The sequence below is a fragment of the Haliotis asinina genome, chromosome 14 (genome assembly GCF_037392515.1).
Source record: "Haliotis asinina isolate JCU_RB_2024 chromosome 14, JCU_Hal_asi_v2, whole genome shotgun sequence".
In the NCBI taxonomy this organism is placed as follows: domain Eukaryota; kingdom Metazoa; phylum Mollusca; class Gastropoda; order Lepetellida; family Haliotidae; genus Haliotis; species Haliotis asinina.
Window position 1 is genome coordinate 20,513,603 of NC_090293.1, and position 26,618 is coordinate 20,540,220.

Sequence of the window (26,618 nt, forward strand, 5' to 3'; positions counted from 1 at the left end):
CAAGATAACATCCTTGAATATTGTCAAAAACACTATTTTCAGCAACTGTTTACTCAGCCTTGTCATGGCTGTACGTACACCGTGTGCATCACCCGGAAGTGATCGTATGCTACATAGCATTTGGAATCATTCGAGTACGAACCTTTTCGAGATAAAAAGTTCAAAAGGGATGTGCGAATGTGTACTTTCGCGATTTGGTAAGCTGTGTTTTGATTGGTCAATCTCAAAGGTTACTTGACGCAACCTCCCATAAGGTTTTGTTAGACTCAGTGGTGGAGTGTAACGAAAAGTACTGACGATATGTTTACTTAAACTGTATTTATATGATAACATGTCTGTCCAAACTGGAGACAGGAATGTGTATCCATACCCTCAATAGCCCCTTTTTCCCACATTTATTGCAGTGCCCATTTCAGGTAGTTGAATTAATCGTGTGACATGACATTGCTAATTCATGACTAGCAGTGATATGAATGATGTATATATATATATCTGTATCTATATATATATATATATATTTAATTTCTCTGCCATGTGGCATCAATTTCAAATGTAGGAAATGTTTGTTTTTGATGTAAAAACGCAATTTAAGATTATCATACTGTATAGTTAAGTGGTATCATTACGGAACGAGGCCATGCCTGCTTATGCCTACCTATTCCTGTGGTTACTTAATCTTATCAATTAATTCATCTGCAAATTACCGTTTGAAATGGAATCTCTCAAAAGACATTTTCTTACATATATCAGATTGCCTTATCCACTTACTTGCTGCAGTTAATCTGCTGTTCAAAGATGACTGATGCAAAATTTGCACTAACCACATTGGTGCCATTCAGCAAAGCAGAGTTTGCACTGCACTGAACATAAGCCTGTGTTTAAGTATGGGCAGCTTGATATTCGCGTGTACAATGGGCCAGTAGTTTATACAGATGTCTAAGTTAATACTAATTGGAGGTAACTACAGACTGCCAATTTCAGGAGTTTGAAGTTCAGAAAACTATTTACTCTTGTTCAGTTTGTCACAGTAAATTCTATAGTCTGGTTATTGAATGACGGAGGAAATATTACACTGTTAGACATTATGGAAAATTTAGACTGTTTTCTCTTGTTTTATGTTTGTGAATATTGTTGTATATGTAAACAATACACAGGAATCTGGCTAGCTCACTGCATTTGCTAGCTGCAAAATGTAAATATCCATGAAACATTAAAGCTGACTGAATTCATCATTTTGCTATTTCTAGAGTACCAGTGTGTTTGTTCATTGTACATAGTCATTGGCAGTTGTGTATATACTGAGCCTCAGTCGAGGTGAAATCAGTACCTTAGTAGCAAGTTAGATGACCTGCTAGAGTTCGGGCAGTGCAATCAACTGGATGCCATACGAAGTCTTTCTGTTTGTTTCCAACTGAATAAGTTGTTAGGGATTTATCACAATGATATGTAAAAGTTGGTAGTTTTGTCAGTCCATCTGCAATTAAAAGGGTGATGGAATATTAGTAAAGTTGAATTCATGTACACAGCAGTGTTATTTGAATGCAGATATAAGAGTTGATGCAAGTCTTTTTATTAAGGTTCTGAGATATTTCTTGTGTCTCAACAAAATATGAAAAGGTTTACTTTTAGGTGTCTAACTTGCATCGAACTTGAGTCCCAGTTACACTTTTCTTATATTGTCCCAGAGTTTCGTTTCTCTAAAAATACTTCTACCTTACTTCACCCTAGTAGCATCTCAAATATGTTATTTAATCATGACAGTTAAAACCATGTGGATCTCAGTTTGTCTACTAAGTTAATTTATGTTGAAATTGCCTAATAAAGAGTCTCTGTTCTTGTTGAGAAAGATCAAATGAAGTATGCTTATACATCAATAAACTTAAAAGTCAGTGTCAGACATTTTATTAACTTCAGAAACTGATTCCATACTGATTAACATAGCCAAGTTATTTTGAAAATTATTTGAATGGAAATTGAATTTGAATGTTTATGCATGTATGCTGTCATTGTTTTGCAAATCGATCTGCAAGCATTCTCTATGATGAGGAATTTGTTTCTTCTTTAATATATATGCTCACAGCGTGTCAAAGTTCCTTCTTACTCTTTCAATCACAGGAAGAAGTAATAATGTCCTGTTTAACAAATAAACAAGTTGAACTTGATGTCCCAAATATCTTATGCTCATGTCCATTGCTTTTAATGCCCTTCAAAAAAACAAATCCAAGAGTCACCAAGTACTGATTTAGTAAGTCTATCGAAAACATGGACAGAAAGTGCACACCCTAGTCATACCCAAAGTGGCAGACAAGTTCAAAGTACAATATGAAGGAGAATGTAGTATTAAAGGAAGCCGGTGATGCCTAACTTCTTTTGAGTAATATAAATACCCAACATTAATAAATTGCTTTGTCATAAGGCTAATGTATGCATACTGGTTGTTGGTCTGTTTCACAAGTGGAAGGAAACATGAGTGAAGATGCTCCAATGCTGCCGTTGCCAATATCATGCAAGGGAAGACTAGGAATGAGTTTCAAACATTGTACCAATGTGGGGAACTGATTGCACGTCTCCAGCTTGACGAATGTGCAACGATCAGCTGTAGATATATGCATACCATAAACACACCCTGACAGCTGAGGGACTGGATTGGCTTTACTAGAGGGAAGATCACTATGAAGAAAAGTTAGCATATATCTGAGAATCTTATGAAATAGAATGATAGTGTTATGTTAATAATTGTGATGTACTTGGGAAAATATAGCCAATGGAAAACAAGGAGAAAACAAACAAAACATTTAGGAACACAAGGAAACATGAAGCCAATCTTCTAGTTATGTGATTGACTACTGCCTAGCAACCTTTACAACCAGGATCCCTGAGAGGTTTTGTACAGAATAGTATGTATTGCCCAAGCAGATCCAAGTCCAATTAAATAAGAAGCTTTTTTGCAAATAAATTGTTAAGTTTCTTTTATCCGTCCTTATAACTTAACAATTGTATAGAAATTCAGTGTTAAGCAATTGTTAAGGAATGAATATTTAAAGAGGTTATTGCAGTGATGTTTTGGGTGAATACTTGGACATAATATTCTCCAGGAAAGTAGTGTCAGTCATTACCTGAAAATACCATTTATTGTGCTAATGTCATTTCAGTGTGCTATTTTCCTGTAACTTTCTTTGTATATGATGGCTTCACAGAGATGTGAATTTTCCATCTTAATTGTGATAACAAATGTTTTGGAATACTTAGTATGTCAATTGATCAAAGTGTGATGTTTAATACAAATACTGGCTCAAGATAACATCAGATATTGTCTTTGCTACAGTAGTTGTTTATTAATAATTATGGTACAGGAGAATGAACTCCACTAATTTACCTACCTCCAGCATAGGAGGACTGATATTGTGTTTGGTCTTGTAGCTGTATGCTTCTTAACATTTTTGCCTAATTATAGTTTTAGTTGCATTCCTTGAAATGACTTTTGGATTTGAAACTCATGGCCAGAGGAGTGTAATGCTTTCTCAAACGTAATGCTTTCCAGCAAGATGTCTTTTATTTAGGTTTTGTGCTGTTCTGTTTAATCAACATATTTAATGTTAAGTTACAAGTCCAAAGCTTAAGGGCACTGGTTTATGTACAGCCAACATTTAGGCATCTAAAAGTGTTTTAGCTGTTTATGGCATTGAGAAGTGGGATGATATGCTGCAATATGTTGTCAGGCAGTCCTTACGACAAATTGGGCCAGAGTTAGTTTGTTTTGATTATTTTGTTATCGCATTGTTTGTCAGTTCTTGTCTTAAAGCAATGAAACAAAGCTGTCCTGAGTGTGTTTATATGAAGTGATTTATGATGAAGACCAGTTAGAAAGCTGTTTGAAAAATTGTTTTAGGCAGATACAGCCTTTCATTTGAAGAAACAATGCTTTGATATAGAATAACAAAGAAATTTGATATATTGTATGTTTCCAGTGAAGAACTTTGTGTTATGAACTGCACAAAAGAACATGATTTCTTGACTTTTCAACAATCGGTTAAGAACGTGTGAATTTTTATTTAGAAATGGTATATTTTTTTTCATTATACTATTGCTGTTATGCTGATATGTAGTGATTTAGCTCAAGAAATCAAGGTAGTGCACTTTGAGTATGCAAGCTATATTTCTTAATTGGATTTTGTTGACTTTATATAGTATATTTCTTGTTTTATTTGTCACTTTCAGTTGTTGAAAGTTCCCCTTGCTTAATCTGAAGTGAACAGGAGCTATTCTCTTGACAAGCTTCTGGTATTGTATACTGGTATATAAAACTGTTACTAAGAAACTAGAATGTTGTCTGAAAGCCCACTATCTATATCACTATTATGTCAACCTGTGCCCTAAGTATTAATCCAAGAAAACAGGATGTACAGCTGAGTTCATTGTTTGTTTCTTGTATTAAAGAAATATCTATTTATATTTCCTTGTTATCATGTATCAAAATTTATTAGAACCTCATAAGATCTTGGTCATGTTCCACAATACACAGTAATGTATTCCTTGTATTTATAGCAAGTCCTGTATTTTAAGCCTGACATCAGTTTAAATAATGCTGAATCTAATTGACTGATCTCTCGACACAATGCTTCCAACTCTCCAGGTTTGCTCAATTTGATAACATTCATACCGTACTGTATGTGATTCTTCAAAGGCATTTAGAAGTTGGTGTAGCAATACAGGACAAATTTTATGGATAGCAACTTCTTGAGTTTATTTTCACGACGTTTCGGGGCTTATCCTAGCCCCCTCATCAGGTTGAGCTGAACTGAACAGCAAGGCTAACTGTTAACTCTGCCCATGACCCCACAATGCTTATGACGTCACAATCATAGCATAGCAGTCGTGAAAATAAACTTAAGAAGTTGCTATCCATAAAATTTGTCCTGTATTAATACCCTACTGTAGTTATCCAAGAAATGATTGAAATATACTGTTTATGTATGTCTGCCAGTCTTGACTTTTGGGCATGGTTCCGCTCTGCAAGATGTGTTTAAGAGAACTGTTGACAATGTGCTTTTATCTTCTTTACCTCATCCTCTGCTAATGTTTTTCTTGTTTAAGTAAACAATGCTACCAATGTCTTTGTCACACTTGGTCAGTGCTTATGTAAGTTGCAAGAAGTCAGTCTCCGCTTTTGATAAGCATTCAACTTAGCATTACCTTGAATGATCCTAATATTTCCTGCACGCATTTCTGTTTGAGTAGTTCCTGTCCACAACTGAAGCCTCATCATCAGCATCTTCCATCACATCTTTGAAAGTTTACGTTTGGTTATTTTGTGTATCACCAGTGTTGAATCCAAGTATTTGGTGAGATTATAGGATGAGAGCAGCTTGGAGTGTATAGCCTTGCTGGAGTTTGAAATCTTTGATGTCCCACAAAAAAGAGATTTCTTTATATATTGCCGTTTTTAATAAAATTGCTTTAGACAAACGAAGAATATGAACCTGATGGCAAAGAGGAAGGTTGTAATAAGACGAACAATGGGCATTATTGGAATAGTCAAAGACTGTACATGTTCATTCATTGTGCTCTCTTGATGAATTCATCAGTAGACATGCTTTTTAGGGTCTTGAAGTCTTAAGCCTTTGATACCAGAAAATTATCTACATCAAAAATGCCTTGATGTGCAAGTGCTTAACATGATTAGACCAGACCCAATTTTTTTCTTGTTTTGCAGATCCACCTGCTGTATTTTTTTTAAGAGAATTAGGAAAACAAATAGAAGGGAATTATCCCGCACTAAAAATAAAATCCTAATGTTTTCATTGGCCAAAATTGTAAACTGACAAGAAAATCATTTTTTTTTTTAGATTATTTTAGAATTGATTGGTGGTTTTATTTTTATTTGTTATCTCCTGTCTTATGGTTATCTGATTACAAAAATCAGTAAAACAAGAAATAAAATTCGTCTGGCCTTCAATATATTTTTTCTGTAATTCATTTGTTCACACAAGATTTATTTTTATCTGATATTCATTTTTTTCCCCGTCAATTTGTATGTTTCTGTCTGGGTGTTGACCCACAGAAAGTGAAGGTTTCAAGGAACATTGTGGCATGATTTGTTTTATCTTACGTTTGATGTTCAGCACGGCATGAGCATCTTGCCCCCGTTGTTACATGGTCCAGTCAGGAAGTGTAAACTGTGACCTGACGCTGCTCTGTGAGAGCCTTGACATGCCACCTGTGTTACACTATCATAGCACTGTTATGGATCTGTCTTACAATTTACTTGTTAGGCAGAATATAAAGCAGTTTATAAGCAAATAAATCACTGTGGTGTTTGTTGTTCTTATGAAGAGACATAACATAGCTGCCAAGTAGTAGTAGAGTGAATGAGAGCAAGATAGAGATTTATTATTTTGTGTGTTTGATTAACATGAACTCACCAGTATTCCAGCTACATGGAATTATTGGGATACAGTGACATGTCAGAGGTGTAGACGTAGTTTAATGGTAAGCATCCCACCATGGGACATGTCTCAATCTCGCACTCTTCTACCTCCAAGGAGAAGATTGTTGATGCCACCCAAAAGGGTGTTCTTATGGCTGTTGGCAACTGGTCCACAATCCTGTTTTCAACTGGTTGATAATCCTATTCTCAACATTGGTCGCATCTGCTTTAATTCTTTTTGTCTTGCTAATGAGGACTAACCAAGCAGTTTGTTTTGTAACTTGACTAATATGGCCGAGCTGGGGGTCGTCGGTTCCAAAACAATTTTAAGCAGAGCCTTGTATTCTGTCCGAATGGCTTAACGTTGAAGGCATTATTCTAAGTCACAGTACCTGATAAATTACCAAATCCTTGAATAAATACACCCTAAAATCCAAATTGCTAAGAGCTTTGAAAGTACCATAACTTTCATCCAAATTTACACTTGCACTGAAATCTGACTGCACAAGTGCAATCTCATATGGTGTCTAATGTTACCTAGTACCGTGTGAGAATTTCAACACGTACCCACTCACTTCATGCTTGATTGCAGTTTCTGAAAAGTTATATGACAAACAAGCAAAGACACAAATTTCTGATTTATTATGAAACTACTTCAAAATTTCAACCTTATTCTACTCAGTTTGATACATGATTACAAATTAGTTCAGCTACAACAATTATGCAGTCAGTAGTTCCAAGAAACAATAAATAGAATGTTTAAGACATCACAAATATTGTGAAATGTATGGCACTTCATTTGGTATAAATATTCTTCAGTTCATGTACAGAGCCAATGATGTAGAGAGGAACAAACACTGATAAGATGTATCAGCATTACAGTAGGTAAGTCAGTATAGAATGTTGAGGTGAAAATTAAACGTACACCCTCGTATTTGGGAGTTCTGGATCATGGATGATGTTCCAACAAGTGGATATGCATACATTTCTCTCAAAAAGTGAACACTTTCACTAAAACTGATTGCTTACTTCTAATGACCCAAACATCACATACTGAATTTCATGTACACAATGCTGTTTTCATGATCAGTGTTTCTGTCATTAAAGTTTAGACTTCATGGACAACAATGAAAGATGAAGTTTTAATACAGCATGTGCACAGACAGTGTATGTCTCACTGTCTGTGCCAAGTCAAGTTCAAGGTTGAGTTTTAAAGGCATGGAAGCTGAAAGGATTTCATAACCATGAACAAAGTCAGTTCCATGAAATTTTAACACAATATGAGGTCAGAGGACAAGACCAAACAGGATCCATAAAGAGCATACAGAAGCAAAAATGAAAATTCAGAATCCAGGCATTATGCCTTCAAGAACTTATCAGATTCTGTAAGATCAACCTAATGTGTATCGTACTGAATGGCACTAAACTCTCTATTTCGTCATCATCATGAGAAAGTAAGTTAGGTGTTATATTTAGAGTCACACTTCCCGACATTTGATCACTGGTAAAACGACAGTGTGTACAATATTCTTCTCTGGGAACAGTACTAATTTGCCCTGGTCAGACGGGTAGACAAAGTACATACACTACACCACCGGATTATTTTTCTCCGGTATTTTGGAGGCCAGGTAGCTGACATTGTAAGCTGGGACTTTCTGCCACACTCTGAGGATACACATCATACCCGATATGAGACTCAGCACCACAGCGTCTACAGCGTACACTTTAATAAGAAAGTTTAATACCCAGCGTTTCTTATTTGCTGTAGTTCAGGAGTTTTGTCCTTTATTTCCAGATCAGCTTTGGGGAGCATGAAACAAGCATATCCGCCTTTGATTATTCATTGTATAATTTTATCTCGTCTTTTATATCTACCCTTCCTGTCTGCTAATGTAGTGTCAAGTGCTTTAAAATTGTAAATTCACATGCTAAAGTGCAGTTATTTACAATGGTAAAAATGCGGCACAATTTTGCGAAATCATCCTAAAACGTAGAATGACATCCTCCCCGTTCTCCCACTGCGGCTTAGAAAGTTTGCGGAGCGCGCTTGTCGTCGATAACGGCCTTGGCCTTGTTCTTAAAATGGCCGCCGGAAGTTGTTGTGGAATTCGTGTGGATGAGGATGGTGATTACCACTGTTTTGTACAGCACAGGGTACGTGTCATGACAGGGGAATCGACGTTTTGTATGCCTAAGGTATAGTATTACAATTGACTAATGATTTTAATTGATGAAAACGTTTAGGAGTGGGTCTTCAGCGATCAGGAGCTGGCTGGACGGTCAGCTGATAAGACACTGTTGTATGAATGGTTGTCGGAGAAAAATTATACCTTGAACCACGATATAAGAGCGCTGACTGGGACTGGAGGGGAATGGATAGGACTACTAAATTTTATAATGGCTGGCTGACACTCTCTCTCACTTATTCACTAATGCGTTTACTGTTTCCCCAGTCAGTGTTCATTCGAGGCCGCACCCTCCATTCACGCACTGAAAGTTCATAGCCGCACTTCAAACATACTGGCGGGGCGTGTTGGCGCACTCGAGACATTACACATAAATCTGAAATGCTTTTGTTTGTTTTCAAGTAAACTCCAAAACGTAGACATACCTCAACTGTAACAAAATGCACTACCTTTCCTCACTGACAAGAGAGTACCAAGAACTGCACATCACTTTCAATTGCAATCTGTTTCAAATGACTTCAAAATATGAGCGTGTTGTAAAACACGTGTATTTGTCAGTTTGGAGGATGGTTGTTGGGAGAACACAATGATGCAACATGGGGGTGTTCTGGTGAGTGTTGGTCAGTTTAGAGGAGGGGTGTTGGGAGAGCAGAATCATACAACATGGGGGTGTTCTGGTGGGTGTTGGTCAGTTTGGAGAAGGGGTGTTGGGAGAACACAATGATGCAACATGGGGGTGTTCTGGTGAGTGTTGGTCAGTTTAGAGGAGGGGTGTTGGGGGAGCAGAATGATACAGCATGGGGGTGTTCTGGTGGGTGTTGGTCAGTTTGGAGAAGGGGTGATGGGAGAACAGAATGATACAGCATGGGGGTGTTCTGGTGGGGCTTGGTCAGTTTGGAGAAGGGGTGTTGGGAGAACAGAATGATACAGCATGGGGGTGTTCTGGTGGGTGTTGGTCAGTTTGGAGAAGGGGTGTTGGGAGAACAGAATGATACAGCATGGGGGTGTTCTGGTGGGTGTAGGTCAGTTTGGAGAAGGGGTGATGGGGAGGCAGAATGATACAAGGAGGGGATGTTCTGGTGGGTATTGGTCAGTTTGGAGGAGGGGTGTGGGAAGAGGAGAATGATACAAGGTGGGGGTGTTCTGGTGGGTATTGGTCAGTTTGGAGTTGGGTTATGGGGAGGCAGAATGATACAAGGTGGGGGTGTTCTGGTGGGTGTAGGTTAGTTTGGAGTTGGGTTATGGGGAGGCAGAATGATACAAGGAGGGGGTGTCCTGGTGGGTATTGGTCAGTATGCAGGGGGAGTGTGGGAAGAGGAGAATGATACAAGGTGCGGGTATTCTGGCGGGTGTAGGTTAGTTTGGAGGTTGGTTATGGGGAGGCAGAATGATACAAGGAATGGGTGTCCTGGTGGGTATTGGTCAGTTTGGAGGAGGGGTGTGGGAAGAGGAGAATGATACAAGGAGGGGGTGTCCTGGTGGGTATTGGTCAGTTTGGAGGAGGGGTGTGGGAAGAGGAGAATGATACAAGGTGGGGATGTTCTGGTGGGTATTGGTCAGTTTGGAGGTGGGGTGTGGGAAGAGGAGAATGATACAAGGTGGGGATGCACTGGTGGGTATTGGTCAGTTTGGAGGTGGGGTGTGGGAAGAGGAGAATGATACAAGGTGGGGATGTTCTGGTGGGTATTAGTCAGTTTGGAGGAGGGGTGTGGGAAGAGGAGAATGATACAAGGTGGGGATGTTCTGGTGGGTATTGGTCAGTTTGGAGGAGGGGTGTAGGAAGAGGAGAATGATACAAGGTGGGGATGTTCTGGTGGGTGTTGGTCAGTTTGGAGGAGGGGTGTGGGAAGAGGAGAATGATACAAGGTGGGGATGTTCTGGTGGGTATTGGTCAGTTTGGAGGAGGGGTGTGGGAAGAGGAGAATGATACAAGGTGGGGATGTTCTGGTGGGGCTTGGTCAGTTTGGAGGTGGGTTATGGGGAGGGGGAATGATACAAGGTGGGGATGCACTGGTGGGTATTGGTCAGTTTGGAGGAGGGGTGTGGGAAGAGGAGAATGATACAAGGTGGGGATGTTCTGGTGGGTATTGGTCAGTTTGGAGAAGGGGTGTGGGAAGAGGAGAATGATACAAGGTGGGGATGTTCTGGTGGGGCTTGGTCAGTTTGGAGGTGGGTTATGGGGAGGGAGAATCATACAAGGTGGGGATGTTCTGGTGGGTATTGGTCAGTTTGGAGGAGGGGTGTGGGAAGAGGAGAATGATACAGGGTAGGGATGTTCTTGTTGGTGGGTATTGGTCAGTTTGGAGGAGGGGTGTGGGAAGAGGAGAATGATACAAGGTGGGGGTGTTCTGGTGGGTATTGGTCAGTTTGGAGGTGGGGTGTGGGAAGAGGAGAATGATACAAGGTGGGGATGCACTGGTGGGTATTAGTCAGTTTGGACGTGGGGTGTGGGAAGAGGAGAATGATACAAGGTGGGGGTGTTCTGGTGGGTATTGGTCAGTTTGGAGAAGGGGTGTGGGAAGAGGAGAATGATACAAGGTGGGGGTGTTGTGGTGGGTGTAGGTCAGTTTGCAGTTGGGTTATGGGGAGGGAGAATGATACAAGGTGGGGATGTTCTGGTGGGTATTGGTCAGTTTGGAGGTGGGTTATGGGGAGGGAGAATGATACAAGGTGGGGGTGTTCTGGTGGGGCTTGGTCAGTTTGGAGGTGGGTTATGGGGAGGGAGAATGATACAAGGTGGGGATGTTCTGGTGGGTATTGGTCAGTTTGGAGGAGGGGTGTGGGAAGAGGAGAATGATACAGGGTAGGGATGTTCTTGTTGGTGGGTATTGGTCAGTTTGGAGGTGGGTTGTGAGAAGAGGAGAATGATGCAAGATGGGGGTGTTCTGGTGGGTATTGGTCAGTTTGGATTTGGGTTATGGGGAGGGAGAATGATACAAGGTGGGGATGTTCTGGTGGGTATTGGTCAGTTTGGAGGAGGGGTGTGGGAAGAGGATAATGATACAAGGTGGGGGGTGTTCTGGTGGGTGTAGGTCAGTTTGGATTTGGGTTATGGGGAGGGAGAATGATACAAGGTGGGGATGTTCTGGTGGGTATTGGTCAGTTTGGAGGAGGGGTGTGGGAAGAGGAGAATGATACAGGGTAGGGATGTTCTTGTTGGTGGGTATTGGTCAGTTTGGAGGTGGGTTGTGAAGTTAATAGGTCTCGTTTATTTATAGGTTGATGTAAATGCTGAAGACTGGAATACGTAAAGAGTGATACAGTTGATGTTTGTTTCAGATCTTGGTACAGATTTGTGTTGGACACCTTCCACGCTTCTATCAGAGATGCCAACCACACTGATTTTGGAGCAGTTACTCCGATTTTCAAACACAAAATCTACTGTCTAATTTGTCTCTAAATAAACTCCCATTTTTTTAAAATACAAATATGTTTATAAATTTAGAATGTTTGAAAGAATTTTAGTAATCTAATTTAAGTAAACTTATCCTCAGTATTTTTCGTTACACTCCACTACTGAGTCTAACAAAACCTTATGGGAGGTCGCTTCAGGTAACCTATAAGATTGACCAATCAGAACACAGCTTACCAAATCGCGAAAAGGGACATTCGCATATACCTTTTGAGCTTTTTTCTCGAAAATGTTCTTACCCGAATGATTCCGAATGCTATGTAGCATACGATCACTTCCGGGTGATGCACACGCTGTATGTACAACCATGACAACGGTGAGTAAACAGTCGCTGAAAATAGTGTTTTTGGCAATATTCAAGGATGTCATCTTGCGGAAATATTAGCTAATGGTAACCATGTCAACAGAAACCCCAAAGCGTATATACTGCAGGTCAAATAACTGTGTCATATACAGATTTTTGTTTGTGGAGAGATCTGTGTGGGTGACCTGAATATTTTGAAAGTCCCTCCGATCCCTAAATCGTAGCTGTTGTCTGATTTGTTAAATCTTTTTAACCGTCTCACGTTTGATTGGACGGTCATTCGTCGCTGAAAGGTTACCTGACGCGGCCTTCTATTAGGTTTTGTTAGACTCTGTGGTGGAGTGTAACGAAATACACTGAGACTAAGTTTACTTAGACTAGTATTATCTGGTTAAGAATGCCCAGAAGTTTCATTTTTCCAGTAGACTAAATCTATTTTTGTAGGAGAGGCCCCCCCAGACACCCACCATCGAAAGGGTCCTGACCCCCCTCTCACGCTCACCCTCAACTCGCATCTTCGGGGCTCGAGAATTGCTTTGGGCAAGGCATGACTCCGCTTTCATTTGATTCAGGGTTGGCATCTCTGTTGTATTTCTGTATTCTCAGTCATAATAGGAGGTAGGGTTCACTGATCAGTATTGGACACCATCCACCTCTGTACTGTACACTGTTAGTTATAATGTAGGTCACTGGTCAGTGTTGGACACCAGCCACCCCTGTACTCTACACTGTTAGTTATAATGGGAGGTGGGGTTCACTGGTCAGTGTTGGACACCAGCCACCCCTGTACTGTACACAGTCATAATGGGAGGTAGGGGTCACTGGTCAGTGTTGGAAACCAGCCACCACTGTACTCTACACTGTTAGTTATAATGTAGGTCACTGGTCAGTGTTGGACACCAGCCACCCCTGTACTCTACACTGTTAGTCATAATGGGAGGTAGGGGTCACTGGTCAGTGTTGGACACCAGCCACCCCTGTACTCTACATTGTTAGTTATAATGGGAGGTAGGGTTCACTGGTCAGTGTTGGACACCAGTCACCCCTGTACTGTACACAGTCATAATTTGAAGGTAGTGGTCACTGGTCAGTGTTGGACACCAGCCAGCACTGTACTCTACACTGTTAGTTATAATGTAGGTCACTGATCAGTGTTGGACACCAGCCACCCCTGTACTCTACACTGTTAGTTATAATGTGAGGTAGGGTTCACTGGTCAGTGTTGGACACCAGTCACCCCTGTACTGTACACAGTCACAATTTGGAGGTAGTGGTCACTGGTCAGTGTTGGATACCAGCCACCCCTGTTCTGTACACAGTCATAATGGGAGGTAGGGGTCACTGGTCAGTGTTGGACACCAGCCACCCCTGTACTCTACACTGTTTGTTATAATGGGAGGTAGGGGTAACTGATCAGTGTTGGACACCAGCCACCCCTGTACTCTACACTGTTACTTATAATGGGAGGTAGGGTTCACTGGTCAGTGTTGGACACCAGCCACCCCTGTACTGTACACAGTCATAAAAGGAGGTAGTGGTCACTGGTCAGTGTTGGAAACCAGCCACACCTGTACTCTACACTGTTAGTTATAATGGGAGGTAGGGTTCACTGGTCAGTGTTGGACACCAGTCACCCTTGTACTGTACACTGTTAGTTTTAATGGGAGGTAGGGGTCACTGGTCAGTGTTGGACACCAACCATCCCTGTTCTGTATACTGTCAGTTATGATGGTAGGTGGGGTTCACGGGTATCTCTGTGTCCACTGGCCTCTGTGTTTATCCCTGTAATGCTTTGTTGTCCATTTGTTCATTATTGTCTCCTTGTTAATTAGTCTTCTGTTGTCTATGTATCATTTGTTGTATATATATCACCTGTTGTCTCCCTGTACCATTCATGCTTGACATCGATACAGGAACCTTTATCGAAATGTCATACTCTAGAATGAAAAAGTTGTCACCCACATGTACTTGTTCTATCTGACTCCTGACTTCTAAAAATGCCACTCAAAGAAACATATGACATTGATTTAATCAACTGACTTGAAGAGCATGTATGTGATCAGTAGACAATGACATGCCAGTGAATACTACTATCTTCTTGTGACAAGTATCAAGGGTTGATGTTGACTAATTCTAAACCAGATCTTCATGGGTTCTGAATGTAATACGGTGTTGTGTGCGATAGAACAAAACTGACTGGCAAAACAAACTATACAAGGTTTCCAAGAGGTCATTATCATTGGCCCAGAGTACCTAGACACAAACGTGATCATGATGTTACAGAGGTGTTAACAACATCTTTACTCAATCTGAGCTAAAGATCACATGCTTAATACAGAAACATGTGTCAGACATGCGCCAGACATGCGCAAGTCCAGGTGTCAAACATGGGCAAGTTCAAGTGTCAGACATGGGCAAGTTCAGGTGTCAAACATGGGCAAGTTAAAGTGTCAGACATGGGCAAGTTCAAGTGTCAGACATGGGCAAGTTCAAGTGTGAGACATGGGCAAGTTCAGGTGTCAAACATGGGCAAGTTCAAGTGTCAGACATGGGCAAGTTCAAGTGTCAGACATGGGCAAGTTCAGGTGTCAAACATGGGCAAGTTCAAGTGTCAGACATGGGCAAGTTCAAGTGTCAGACATGGGCAAGTTCAAGTGTCAGACATGGGCAAGTTCAGGTGTCAAACATGGGCAAGTTCAAGTGTCAGACATGGGCAAGTTCAAGTGTCAGACATGGGCAAGTTCAGGTGTCAAACATGGGCAATTTAAAGTGTCAGAATTCAGGTGTCAGACATGGGCAAGTTCAGGTCATCCGAAGTCAGGTGTCAGACATGCAGTGACATGCACTGAAAGTTCACAGTTTTCAGTCAGATTGAGAATAAGGAGATACAGAGTTACACCAAATAGATGTTCACTACCATTATTTCAGTATCCTGCATCAATATAGACACACAGCCTCCTAGCCATTCGTCCTGGACGGCTTGTGCATGTTGCTGCCCATTCTGTGGTGGGTTAGGGCGTTACCGCACACGTCTTCCGAGTGCAACCCACAAGTTCTCAATCTGATACCCATCTATGTTGGCGTGACATGTTTCAGTGTGTAATATACTTTCAAAAATGTTTCTAAAAATTTCAGAAATGGTAAACTTTTGGTATACTTTCTTTTGTCTGTCAGTTTAGAGTTAGGTCCAGACTGAAGAATGTTTGAATGTAACAATATTATGATTCTGTTTGCCAGTGAGACTGAAGGAAGCTGGGAAGAAGGACTGAAGAGCAGGCCATCTTCAGCCAGAACTCTGTCGCCTGCTTCTACAAGAAATGGCATAGTGGAAAGTGGTATTGGTTGGTAACCACCAGTTGGTTGCAGATTTCTCAAGAAGAAATTTGTACCTTTGAATGTGTTCATAAAACAATTCACATGTGAGAATTTATGGAGAGACAGCAGTCCTCAATTATCTGTCTGATCCCTTGTTTCTGCATTCAAGAAGAACAAGTTTGAAAATATGGCATGATGTTTTTAGAACAGCCCTTTTTGGTATGTTTGCCTGACGTGTATTGCTGTAACATGTATCTTGAAGACAGCATGAAGACAATAGATGATTCAAGAGTACCTACCATTTCTATGCAGTAATGCATTAGATGCTTCAAAATGTAAAGTTAATGTCTTCAGCAGATATACTATTTGTGTTGGAAGTATTTTCCCTCTGTCGGCTGATGCCTTACTAAGAAAGAATGTGAAATTCAGTAAGACATGTGAAAGTTAGAAGTAGGACATAACTATATTCTTGTCTAAGATGACCTTGCTCACTCACTCACTCACTCTCTCGCTCACTCACTCACTCACTCACTCACTCACTCACTCACTCACTGTTTCAGATTCAGGACTTCCAGCCCCAGTCTATCCGAAACTGTGACACCCGTCATACACTCTGCCACCCCACAGTTGTGCCTGCAAAGACAACTCTTGAGAGGAAGCTTGGCACAATGAAGATACAATGCTTACTTGGATAAATCGGAACAGATATGCTTGGGACTATCAACCATTCCTGCTTTAATGCGTTTATGAGTTGTACTATTTATTCAAGAAAAATAAGTACAGTTCTTGTTTATAAATTGGTGTCAATTTGCAAAAATAAAACAGTCAAACCCTGTTTAAACAAATGTTTTGGTTATGTTTGAAAAGGGTTCTGGTAGCAAGCAATACAGCCATTTCAATCTATATTATATATCTGTTAGATGTATTTCATTGCTAACATGAGCAGTGGGGTAGCCTAGTGGTTAAAGCGTTCACTCTCTCACCGAATGCACGGGTTCGATTCCCCACGTTGGTACCATGTGTGAAGCCCATTTCTGGTGTCCCAACCCGTGATATTGCTGGAATATTGCCTAAAGTGGCATAAAACGTGATGCACTCACTCACACCTTGATAACAAGGCTGTTAATTGCATTTCCTTACTGCCAAAAGGTACTGCGTGGTGAATGTGTTCACATATGTCACATGAAACAAATGCCAAGAAACAGCAGTGAACACAATAATCAGTAGTCAGGTAAGAATTGTCTCACATGCATGCACCTTCCTGTCAGTAAGTAAGCCTTGCAGGTAGCTGGATCAACGCTGTATGGAAGTAATAGTAAATGGATTGAAAAATCATCATCCAGTTCCTGAACTCGAGTTCGAGTATGAGACTGCATCTGAAGACAAAAAGAAGTGGTGTTCTGGTGGGGACTGGTCAGTTTGGAGGAGGGATGTGGGTAGGGCAGAATCAAACAGGGTGGGGATGTTCTGATGGGGACTGGTCAGTTTGGAGGAGGGGTGTGGGTAGGGCAGAATGATACAGGGTGGGGATGTTCTGGTGGGGACTGGTCAGTTTGGAGGAGGGGTGTGGGTAGGGCAGAATGATACAGGGTGGGGATGTTCTGGTGGGGACTGGTCAGTTTGGAGGAGGGGTGTGGGTAGGGCAGAGTGATACAGGGTGGGGATGATCTGGTGGGGACTGGTCAGTTTGGAGGAGGGATGTGGGTAGGGCAGAATGATACAGGGTGGGGATGTTCTGATGGGGACTGGTCAGTTTGGAGGAGGGGTGTGGGTAGGGCAGAATGATACAGGGTGGGGGTGTTCTGGTGGGGACTGGTCAGTTTGGAGGAGGGATGTGGGTACAGCAGAATGATACAGGGTGGGGGTGTTCTGGTGGGGACTGGTCAGTTTGGAGGAGGGGTGTGGGTAGGGCAGAATGATACAGGGTGGGGGTGTTCTGGTGCTGACTGGTCAGTTTGGAGGAGGGGTGTGGGTAGGGCAGAATGGTACAGGGTGGGGGTGTTCTGGTGGGGACTGGTAAGTTTGGAGGAGGGGTGTGGGTAGGGCAGAATGATACAGGGTGGGGATGTTCTGGTGGGGACTGGTCAGTTTGGAGGAGGGGTGTGGGTAGGGCAGAATGGTACAGGGTGGGGATGTTCTGATGGGGACTGGTCAGTTTGGAGGAGGGATGTGGGTAGAGCAGAATGGTACAAGGTAGGGATGTTCTGATGGGGACTGGTCAGTTTGGAGGAGGGATGTGGGTAGAGCAGAATGGTACAGGGTGGGGATGTTGCGATGGGGACTGGTAAGTTTGGAGGAGGGGTGTGGGTAGGGCAGAATGATACAGAGTGGGGATGTTCTGATGGGGTTGGTCAGTTTGGAGGAGGCAGAATGATACAGGGTGGGGGTGTTCAGATGGGGACTGGTCAGTTTGGAGGAGGGGTGTGGGTAGGGCAGAATGATACAGAGTGGGGGTGTTGCGATGGGGACTGGTAAGTTTGGAGGAGGGGTGTGGGTAGGGCAGAATGATACAGAGTGGGGATGTTCTGATGGGGCTGGTCAGTTTGGAGGAGACAGAATGATACAGGGTGGGGGTGTTCAGATGGGGACTGGTCAGTTTGGAGGAGGGGTGTGGAAAGGGCAGAATGATACAGAGTGGGGGTGTTGCGATGGGGACTGGTAAGTTTGGAGGATGGGTGTGGGTAGGGCAGAATGATACAGGGTGGGGATGTTCTGATGGGGCTGGTCAGTTTGGAGGAGGCAGAATGATACAGGGTGGGGGTGTTCAGATGGGGACTGGTCAGTTTGGAGGAGGGGTGTGGGTAGTGCAGAGTGATACAGGGTGGGGGTGTTCTGGTTGGGGGCTGGTCAGTTTGGAGGAGGGGTGTGGAAGGGGCAGACTGATATAGGGTTGGGATGTTCTGATGGGGACTGGTCAGTTTGGAGGAGGGATGTGGGTAGGGCAGAATGATACAGGTTGGAGATGTTCTGATGGGGACTGGTCAGTTTGGAGGAGGGATGTGGGTGGGGCAGAATGATACAGGGTGGGGGTGTTCTGGTGGGGACTGGTCAGTTTGGAATAGGGGTGTGGGTAGGGCAGAATGATACAGGGTGGGATGTTCTGATGGGGGCTGGTCAGTTTGGAGGAGGGATGTGGGGAGAGGAGAATGATACAGAATGGGGGTATTCTGGTGGGTGTTGGTCAGTTTGGAGGAGGGGTGTGGGGAGAGATGAATGATACAGGGTGGGAGTGTACCGGTGGGGATTGGTCAGTTTGGAGGAGGGATGTGTTGAGAGTAGAATTATATAGCGTGGTGATGTTGAGGTGGGGCTTGGTCAGTTTGGAGGAGGGTGTGAGGAGGGCAAAATGATACAGGGTGGAGTGTTCTGTTTGGGGCTCGTCAGTTTGGAGGAGGGGTGTGGGAAGAAAAGAATGTGTTGTCTTGTTGTCCCTTTTCCACATATTTGTGTTGTTTTTAGAATAATGGCAAATGTCTATACTCGAAGTGTCTTTAAGGAGCATCATTTTGCTCACAATCGTTGATATATACGTAATGATTATTGAATTTGATTTTTGCATCAAGTCATTGACACATCTTGAAAGCTGATGCTTCATGCCTCTTGAGCTTCAGAAAAGTCCCAGATATGCTTTGTTAGATTATTTTGCACACGGTATCAGTAATATAAGATCTATCATCAGCAAGACTGGTACTCAGGTGGTTCTGATTTGTTTTATAATTTTGTTGAAATCATTACGAGCATGTTGACAGTGTTGTCAATGTTGCATTTTACAAATGTGCATACATACTAACTATTGTTGCCAAGCATACTTGAAATGGTTTCATGACAGCTGACTTATTTGATAATAAATGTAAAATACCATCATTGAGTAATTTTTAAAATAAATATGTTAAAACTGATTTATTTCTTGCTTATATTGTTTAATACATCCATCTCATCTTGTTCAGTATATGACAAAGTAGCACCCCTTGGTCATACTAGGATATTCTGACGGTTGTGGAACCAAAATCATATTTATGATATTTACAAGTACACATGCCATTATGTGACGATATGCTGCTTGTAAACAAGAATCACTCTAAGTTTGTCAGTCAGTCTCATCATACCTCCTTCACCAGCTATTCAAATATTTAGAACCTCATTCCCATTCAACTGACACTGTGCAAGGTTGCACGAAACCCAACTCACTCATTCAATCATTCCCATTCAGCCGGCACTGTGAAGTACAAAGTGACATGAAACCCAACTCACTCATTCATTCCCGTTCAACTGACACTGTGAAGTATAAGGTGCCATGAAACCCACACACTCCCAAGTAACTGACACTGTTCAGTACATGGAGGCATGAAACCCTACCCACTCACTCCCATGAAACTGACACTGTTAAGTACAAGGTGGCACAAAACCCAACTCACTCACTCGCTCACTCACTCCCATTCAACTGACACTGTATAGTACAAGGTGGCACTAAACCCAACTCCCTCACTCCCTCACTCCCATTCAACTGACACTGTGAAATACAAGGTGGCATGAAACGGAACTCACTCCCATGTAACTGACACTGTAAAGTACAAGGTGGCACAAAACCCAACTCACTCCCTCACTCCCGCACTCCCATTCAACTGACACTGTGTAGTTCAAGGTGACACTAAACCCAACTCCCTCACTCCCATTCAACTGACACTGTGAAGTACAAGGTGACACTAAACCCAACTCACTCACTCCTTCACTCCCATTCAACTGACACTGTGAAGTACAAGGTGACACTAAACCCAACTCACTCACTCCCATGTAACTGACACTGTGAAGTACAAGGTGGCACAAAACCCAACTCCCTCACTCCCATTCAACTGACACTGTGAAGTACAAGGTGACACTAAACCCAACTCACTCACTCCCATGTAACTGACACTGTGAAGTACAAGGTGACACTAAACCCAACTCACTCATTCCCATTTCAGTGACACTGTGAAGTACAAGGTGACACTAAACCCAACTCACTCACTCACTCACTCACTCGTGAAGTGTCTTAACCAAAAGGTGACATCTGTCCTCCTGGCTCGTGCATCTTGACACTGTACAGCATCATATCACATGTCTTGTACACATGTTCAAGGACAGAAGTCACCCCAGAGCTGCCATCACTGGGAATCGGAAATAAAGTGATGTCAACAGAAGTATGCCGAATAAGGTAAAGGTCGTCTATGGTCCCTAAAATAAACGTCTGAGACACAGTAACTAGATACATTTGTGTGGAGCAGGCAGCCGTATAAATGACAGAGATATGCAGATTAACTATGAGGCGGCGTTCAGATAAGGGAATAATGTAAGCAGTGCATGTCTTACATTTCCAAACCTGGACTAATACACTCTCTGACACTCATGTACTCGGGGCATTGGAATATTCTTTGGATTAATGTATACCAAATTAAAGTCAGACCAACACTGCACATCCTATGTATCATGTGACGGGAGAGAACAATCCAAAAAGAAACACAAGTTTGTCAAAAGAAAAACACGATTTTTTTTACCCATGAAATAAACTCTTGCCTCTTTGCAGTTCAATTTGGGTGTAAGGTTTATTATATCATCTATGCGGGCTGTGGGGAAGCCTAGTGGTTAAAGTGTTGGCTTTTCTCGCCGAAGACCCAAGTTCGCTTCCCCAAATGGGTACAATATGTGAAGCCCGTTTCTGGTGTCCCCAGCACTGATATGGCTGTAACGTTGCTAAAGGCTGCGCAAACTATACTCACTCACTCACAATGACTTGTCCAATAAAATATACAAACGACAAAAAGGACAAGAGCACACGGAAAACGTTTAAAGTTGCCGTCTAAATGAAAATGACTTTTTATTTCAACTCAGAAAAATGTACGCGAATGTGAAGTAACATTTGCGATGTGTGAGTTTATTTGTATCTTTACATTAATTACAAATACATTTTCTGTGTATTTCGTATGGGCTTATTCGCAAAGCAGAAACAAGAGAACCAAGCTAAACAATTCTTTTCAGTTTGTTTTTATTCATTTGTCCATGCCAGTTATTATTGAGATTACGACGTTTAAGTGCAAACCTCCATATACACCCAGTGCGATGTTTGCCTCCACGCAAACAGCGATTGTTTACAAACACACTCCATGTGCTTTTCTATTTTTAGCCCTTTCCCTCTGCGCAGCCCCATTTAAAAAACCGGATGTTGTTATTTGCCGTGCTGTGTTTTGATGTTGACACGTGAGTTCAATATTTTCCTTTACATTGCGACTGTCAACTTTTATCACCTTTTTATTACCCCCCACCCCTTTTTCCTGGCACCCATCCGTCCGTCCCTCCGTCCGCCCGTCCGTAATCATTTTGTATTTTGACTAAAAACGATTCAATATTTTTAGGCCAAAATTGATAGACATAATAATCTGAACCTATGGTTGTGCCTTTTGCTATTTGTGGATTTTTTGGCATTTTTATTTAGTTTTTTGTTTTTCCATGAAACGTTTTGGTCTTAGTATAATTGTTGGGTGGGCTTCGTTTCTGGAGCAGAACTCAAAAGCCATTCAATATTTTTCAGCCAAACTTGGTAGATATATCAGTCAGAACCTCAAGTGGTGCCTTTTGGTATTTACAGGTTTTTGTGGTTTATTATTTTCTCGGTTTCCATAGGGACGATTCTGACTGGGTCTCCAAGTGGAGGGATTGTCTTTGTTTCCGGAGCACAACTCGAAAACTTTTTGATATAATTCAGCAAAACTTGTCAGATATGCGGACTGCAAAGTGATGCCTTTTGCTATTTACAAAGTTTTGGCATTTTTATTTTTCCTGGTTTCCATTGAAACAATTCTGAAGCCAATCCCTCTCAAAATGGAGGGATGGGCTTCATTTCCGGACAACTTGAAAACCATTTCATTTTCTTTTAACATATCTTGGCAGATATATCAGACAGATCTTGAAGTGGTCCCTTTTGCTGTTTACAAATATATGGCATTTATATTTTTCATGATTTCCATGGAAATGATTCAAACTTAATCTAAAAAAGCTTCATTAACTGTCACATGATTTCTTCTTTCACATATGTGGGGTTTGGGGAGATAAGTCATCTTCTGATGACTTTTGTTTATACCTGTTCTAGTATACTGAATGTATATTTAGGATGAGGTATGCATGTCAGTTTGTAATTTTGACTTTTGAGGTGTGGGGGGTACGGGCCAAACTCTTACCAACTGAAGACTTGTTTATACACACTGACATGATTGCTTAGCACCGCAACAACATGCTTCCTTAAAAACGTTTCTGCATTTTAAAACTGGTTCAAGTCACTGCCCGTCTTAATGGTTGGTAGGGTTCACTGGTCAGTGTTGGACACCAGCCACCCCTGTACTGTACACTCTTAGTCATAATGGGAGGTAGGGGCAACTGGTCAGTGTTGGACACCAGCCACCCCTGTACTGTACACTGTCAGTCTTAATGGGAGGTAGGGTTCACTGGTCAGTGTTGGACACCAGCCACCCCTGTACTGTACACTGTCAGTCTTAATGGGAGGTAGAGTTCACTGGTCAGTGTTGGACACCAGCCACCCCTGTACTGTACATTGTCGGTCATAATGGGAGGTAGGGTTCACTGGTCAGTGTTGGACACCATCCACCCCTGTTCTGTACATTGTCAGTCTGAATGGAAGGTAGGGGTCATTGGTCAGTGTTGGATGCCACCTACCCTTGTTCTGTACACTGTCAGTCTTACTCGGAGATAGGGTTCACTGGTCAGTGTTGGATGCTATCCACCCCTGTACTGTACATTGTTAGTCATAATGGGAGGTAGGGTTTACTGGTCAGTATTTGATGCCATCCACCCTTGTACTGGGCACTATCAGTCTTAAAGGTCACTTGCAACCAAAAAATCAAACATAACTGAAACACAATTATCACTTATTCATGACATAAAATATACATTGCTGCTTGTTAAAAAGCAAATAAACAAAATTATAAGTGTACAATTGCGATTCAAAGTGCAACATTTTGTACTTGGGCTTACTACCCCTCGAAACGAAGCCCTCAGGAGACTGAACCCAGTCAAAGCGCGTGGATGTGCACTCTAGTGTAACAACAGCTTCCATTTGGCTGGTTCATTTGCTGATACGTTGAGGACTCACTTCTGATCTGTTTGATGGGCATTTTAGAACTATGGTGAGTCAGAAGAAAGTAGGATTCTTTATGGATAACAACTTCTTTTATTGTACTTGATGTGTCGTTTGATGGATTCATATACTGTTGTCAAACAAAATCATATACACTAGAAGAAGTTGCTGTCCATAAAAATGTATATAGAGATGTTGGGTTTTATAAATACATGTTCTCTGAATTTGGGTTCGATGCAGTCTAAAATCATCTCAGTACAGATGGTGAACTACTGCGTGGCTGGAAACTGTCATTCATCCAAGTACAAATTATTACTTGAAACTGACAAGAGTTTGCGTCAGTTTCCGTCAGATCCAGTCAGCCAAGAAAAATGGATGTAGTTTGTCTGCAACCCATAGACATAAAAACATGTCATGTGTACAAGTATCACACCTGCCTAATTACATAATGTGGCAGAGGCAGAACTTGGGTGCACGAGTCATAAATCAGTTTATTTTGTTTATGGTGTATAGCCTGATATGTGGTCAATGATTGAAGCTGTGTATTGCATATTGTCTTCAGCAGACAGACAGACAGACAGAGAGACAGACATATAGGTGTCAATAAACCAGACATTGAGTTTTCTCTATGACAGAGGCTGCTTTCCACAATCAACCTATTCACTGTGCATTCGTTATGGGTGCGGTGCAGCACAGCTGTTGAAACCACTTTTTTTAACCCAGCGTTTGTGAAATTTAGTGAATAGTTTGAACTCCTATTTGGCCTATTTTCAGCTTTATAGGCGGAATTGGCATTTTTGATGATTTGTTTTTGTAAGTGCATACCAAAAGGTATCAGAATCTGCGAAGTTGTGTTTTACGTTGCTTGTGACATTTGATGGGGGGTAGGGTTTACTGGTCTGTGTTGGATGCCATCCACCCCTGTTGTACACTGTCAGTCTTAATGGGAGGTAGGGTTCACTGGTCAGTGCTGGACACCAGCCACCCCTGTACTGTGCACTATCAGTCTTAATGAGAGGTAGGGTTCACTGGTCAGTGTTGGATGCCACCCACCCCTGTTCTGTACATTGTCAGTCTTAATGGGAGGTAGAGTTCACTGGTCAGTGTTGGACACCAGCCACCCCTGTACTGTGCACTATCAGTCTTAATGAGAGGTAGGGTTCACTGGTCAGTGTTGGATGCCACCCACCCCTGTTCTGTACATTGTCAGTCTTAATGGGAGGTAGGGTTCACTGGTCAGTGTTGGACACCAGCCACCCCTGTACTGTGCACTGTCAGTCTAAATGGGAGGTAGGGGTCTCTGGTCAGTGCTGGACGCCAGCCACCCCTGTACTGTACACTGTCAGTCTTAATGGGAGGTAGGGTTCACTTGTCTGTGTTGGACACCAGCCACCCCTGTACTGTACACTGTCAGTCTTAATGGGAGGTATGGTCACTGGTCAGTGTTAGACACCAGCCACCCTGTACTGTGCACTGTCAGTCTTAATGGGAGGTAGGGTTCACTGGTCTGTGTTGAACACCAGCCACCCCTGTACTGTACACTGTCAGTCTTAATGGGAGGTAGGGGTCACTGGTCAGTGCTGGACGCCAGCCACCCCTGTACTGTGCACTGTCAGTCTTAATGGGAAGTAGGGGTCTCTGGTCAGTGTTGGACACCAGCCACCCCTGTAATGTACACTGTCAGTCTTATAGGGGCACTGATGTGGAGCAGTTTCTGTGGACTGGTGGAAACTTTTGTTATTGTTTTTCTCCCATCAGTACCTGGATGATATTCCAGAATTCGTGACTGGTGCGTGACCTCTACATCAAGTAAAGTGAAGTCATTTTATTAAAAACATCATTACAAATGTATAATGAAAACAAATGAAACAAATGAAGGTTAATAATCTGCCAGTAGTGGAAATGGTAAAAAAAACTATTAGCACGGACAAGTAACGAAGCCAGTGTACATCTCTATATTTTTTCTCACCATCCTAATTAGTTTATTGTCATATTTGTATGATTTTGAAAATTAATAAAAGAACACACGGTCTGCTTATACTGATAGTAAATTTCTAACATGACTGTAACATTTAAACATTGTATAGACTGCCAATACGCGATCTAGTTTTTTCTGTCATTTAGATTCTGCTGAATGCTACAACAAATAAATTAAAACCAAATGCAAATAATTTAAAATAGACTACTACCTTGTTCAGGAATGTATCCATCAATATCCACATAAAAGAACCATATTCTATTCATCTGCAACTGGTAAATAATTTATATATTCCTGCTCCATGTCGTGTTTCTTACAACAGTCTAATTTGCAAACACATCGTTTCACGTCTTTTGCATTGGTGAAAACTTGATAAACGTCTCATTGGTCATCCAAGATAGCACACTTGGCAACGAATTGTATGTTGTCCGCCATTCTAAGTAATTTAGTTAACCAATAATGAGCAATCAGTCAATCAACGCAATGGTGGTTAATTCTTTGAAGGGATGATGTTGCTTTTACACTGGTACTTTACGACAGGATGTAGTACATCTACATACACTGCCGTTTGACAAATCCGCTGTAGTAGATAGAAGTAATTAATCAATCAGTGTGTTATTGGTTAATCCTTTGATCGATGTTTGTTTTTTGTAACTCAGCTGATAAACCCTCTTGCATCACTTACATGCACATATTACATAACATACAGTGTTACCACTAATTATACCTGTTATACATTCATTAACTGACCATCAAGAGAATGATGACAAATTACACGTGTAGGTTTAGACCATCAAACAGCGAGGAAGATGCAATCTCTGTGTCGCATACAGCCCGAAAGCAATTATGGGCCGAAACTGTTTTGAGGATACTA

The 26,618-nt window shown here is 41.8% G+C and overlaps 2 long non-coding RNA genes across 3 annotated transcripts; both read left to right on the plus strand.

The window, feature by feature from the left end:
* The first annotated feature begins 1,904 nt into the window (after positions 1–1,904).
* LOC137262056 (uncharacterized) lies at positions 1,905–6,304 on the plus strand. Its single transcript, XR_010954883.1, has 2 exons — positions 1,905–4,670; positions 4,939–6,304. It is a non-coding gene; the product is annotated as an uncharacterized lncRNA (long non-coding RNA).
* Positions 6,305–8,494: 2,190 nt separating this feature from the next.
* On the plus strand, positions 8,495–16,489 carry LOC137261758 (uncharacterized). 2 transcript variants are annotated; one of them, XR_010954866.1, is made up of 4 exons: positions 8,523–8,623; positions 12,774–12,902; positions 15,567–15,670; positions 16,205–16,489. It is a non-coding gene; the product is annotated as an uncharacterized lncRNA (long non-coding RNA). The 2 variants fall into 2 exon arrangements; XR_010954865.1 differs by lacking the exon at positions 12,774–12,902 and having other exon boundaries at positions 8,495–8,623.
* The last annotated feature ends 10,129 nt before the right edge of the window (positions 16,490–26,618 follow it).